This window comes from Oncorhynchus nerka, linkage group LG12 (genome assembly GCF_034236695.1).
Source record: "Oncorhynchus nerka isolate Pitt River linkage group LG12, Oner_Uvic_2.0, whole genome shotgun sequence".
Taxonomy (NCBI): Eukaryota; Metazoa; Chordata; class Actinopteri; order Salmoniformes; family Salmonidae; genus Oncorhynchus; species Oncorhynchus nerka.
Window position 1 is genome coordinate 80,648,609 of NC_088407.1, and position 3,646 is coordinate 80,652,254.

Consider the following 3,646-nt stretch of genomic DNA (forward strand, 5'->3'; position numbering starts at 1 on the left):
TTGTTGTCCTGGCACCACATTGCCAGTTCTCTGACTTCCTCCCTATAGGCCGTCTCATCTTTGTCTTGCTCACATTGAGGAGAGGTTGTTGTCCTGGCACCACATTGCCAGTTCTCTGACTTCCTCCCTATAGGCCGTCTCATCTTTGTCTTGCTCACATTGAGGGAGAGGTTGTTGTCCTGGCACCACATTGCCAGTTCTCTGACTTCCTCCCTATAGGCCGTCTCATCTTTGTCTTGCTCACATTGAGGGAGAGGTTGTTGTCCTGGCACCACATTGCCAGTTCTCTGACTTCCTCCCTATAGGCCGTCTCATCTTTGTCTTGCTCACATTGAGGGAGAGGTTGTTGTCCTGGCACCACATTGCCAGTTCTCTGACTTCCTCCCTATAGGCCGTCTCATCTTTGTCTTGCTCACATTGAGGGAGAGGTTGTTGTCCTGGCACCACATTGCCAGTTCTCTGACTTCCTCCCTATAGGCCGTCTCATCTTTGTCTTGCTCACATTGAGGGAGAGGTTGTTGTCCTGGCACCACATTGCCATTTCTCTGACTTCCTCCCTATAGGCCGTCTCATCTTTGTCTTGCTCACATTGAGGGAGAGGTTGTTGTCCTGGCACCACATTGCCAGTTCTCTGACTTCCTCCCTATAGGCCGTCTCATCTTTGTCGGTGAACAGGCCTACTGTTGTGTCGTCAGCAAACTTAATGATGGTATTGTAGTTGTGTTTGGCCATGCAGTTGTGGGTGAACATGGAGTAAAGGAGGAGACTAAGTACACACCCCTGAGGGGCCCCAGTGTTGAGGATCAGCATGGCGGATGTGTTGTTGCCTGCCCTTACCACCTGGGCGCAGCCCGTCAGGAAGTCCAGGATCCAGTTGCAGAGGGAGGTGTTTAGTCCCCGGGTCCTTAGCTTAGTGATGAGCTTCGTGGACACTATGGTGTTGAACGCTGAGCTGTAGTCAACGAACAGCATTCTTACATAGGTATACCCCTTGTCCAGATGGGACAGGGCAGTGTGGAGTGCATTCGAGATTGCGTCATCTGTGGATCTGTTGGGGCGGTATGCGAATTGGAGTGGGTCTAGGGTATCTGGGAGGATGCTGTTGATGTGAGCCATGACCAGCCTTTCAAAGCAATTCATGGCTACCGACGTGAGTGCTACGGGGCGGTAGTCATTTAGGCAGGTTACCTTCACTTCCAGGATGGCTACCACAGCATTCTGCAGCGATAATCCGTCCCATCTGGTTTGCACTTAGTTGGACTATAATTCATTTTTTAACAGGACAATGACCCAAAACACACCTTTAGGCTGTGTAAGGGCTATTTGACCAAATCACCCGGCCTCAACCCAATTGAGATGGTTTGGGATGAGTTGGACCTCAGAGTGAAGGAAAAACAGCCAACAAGTGCTCAGCATATTTGGGAACTCCTTCAAGAGTGTTGGAAAAACATTCCTCATGAAGCTGGTTGATAGGATGCCAAGAGTGTGCAAAGCTGTCATCAAGCAAAGGGTGGCTACTTTGAAAAACCTCAAATATATTTAGATTTGTTTAACACTTTTGGTTGCTACACGATTCCATATGTGTTATTTAATAGTTTTGATGTCTTCACTATTATTCTACAATGTAGAAAATACTAAAAATAAAAATAAACCCTGGAATGAAAAGGTGTGTCCAAACTTTTGACTGGTACTGTATGTCTGTTAGAAGTGTATGGAAATAGATTATACAGGTGGTTAGGAATTTTCAACACGCAAATACATACAAATATACAAAACAGTACACCTCACTGTGGTCAAGAGCACAGCACACATGCTCTAAAAGTTATACAACGTACATTCCCAGAAGAGCTACATGAGTTAGAGATCTTTAATGTGAAGCCCATTGCTTGTTCAGTTCCACTGTGGCATTCTGTAGCACCGTGAGTTGGAATAGATTTTACTGTGCTTGGAAGTGGGCAGAGTGTGTCCTGGCTGTTCAGAGCACTTGCGAGCGTCTGGTATTGGTGCAGTGAGGGGGGATCATGAGAACTGGGGGATGGGGACGAGGCCAGGGATGACAGCTGGTGTTTAGAACTACCCCCCCCCCACACACACACACACATATACAAACACACATACACACACACAGGGTCAAAATGGGTCCAGAAATCGGCCAGTCAGGCTGTCATCAGAGTAGCACGGTAGGACCCCAGCTTGATACTTTAGCCTGTTTGTTCTCAAAACAACACATCTGAACTCTGTCTGTTGACAAAACAGGTAATTTACACTTCCTTTCCATTTCCAGGAAACACACACACACACACATTCTAGTCTCTTTTACACACTTCACATACACACAGCGTATGATTTCTGTGGACATAAAGGACTGAAGTATTACACATCTTTAACTGTCACTGTCACGGCCATCGAAAGAAGTGGACCAAAGTGCGGCGTGGTGAGCGTGCATAACTTTTTATTTAGGTAAATGTCGCCAACAAAACAACAAACAATACAAAACGACCGTGAAACATAGGCTATAGTGCCACTAACAAAGTCAACTATCCACCCTGAAAGGAGGGAAAAAGGGCTACCTAAGTATGATTCCCAATCAGAGACAACAAAACATAGAATGCCCACCCCACATCACACCCTGACCTAACCAAATAGAGAAATAAAACAGTCAGGGCGTGACATGGACACAGATAGTGAGAGTTTGGATCCCTCAGATGGGGCATGGGGGACTGGATCATGTGATGGGGCATGGGGGACTGGATCATGTGATGGGGCATGGGGGACTGGATCATGTGATGGGGCATGGGGGACTGGATCATGTGATGGGGCATGGGGGACTGGATCATGTGATGGGGCATGGGGGACTGGATCATGTGATGCTCAGTTGCTCTGCTGGTTAAAGTGTGGGACAAGCTACTCCAAGGTCATGGGTTCAATTCCCACAGGGTTCACATACACAAACTAAAAATGTATCCATTCACTGTATGTCATTGATTCCAATGGATGAAAGTGACATGTGGAGGGCATATTAGTGGAGGTCAGAGGTCAAAACCCTGGTCACTCCAGGTCAAAGTGAATAATAATGAGACCGTTCAGTCCCCCTTGTTCTGTCCTGTTCTATTCTGTTCTGTTCTGTTCTATTCTGTCCTGTTCTGGTCTATCCTGTTCTCTCCTGTCCTGTTCTGGTCTATCCTGGTCTATCCTGTTCTGTTCTGTTCTGTTCTATCCTGTCCTGTTATGTTTTGTTCTATCCTGTTCTATTCTGTCCTGTTCTCTCCTGTCCTGTTTTGTTCTTTTCTGTCCTGTCATGTCCTGTTCTGTCCTGTTCTTTCCTGCCCTGTTCTGTCCTGTTCTATTCTGTTCTGGTCTATCCTGTTCTCTCCTGTCCTGTTCTGGTCTATCCTGGTCTATCCTGTTCTGTTCTGTTCTGTTCTATCCTGTCCTGTTATGTTTTGTTCTATCCTGTTCTATTCTGTCCTGTTCTCTCCTGTCCTGTTTTGTTCTTTTCTGTCCTGTCATGTCCTGTTCTGTCCTGTTCTTTCCTGCCCTGTTCTGTCCTGTTCTATTCTGTTCTGTCCTGTCCTGTTCTATCTTGTCCTGTTCTGTCCTGTTCTATTCTGATCTATTCTGTTCTGTCCTGTCCTATTCTGTTCTG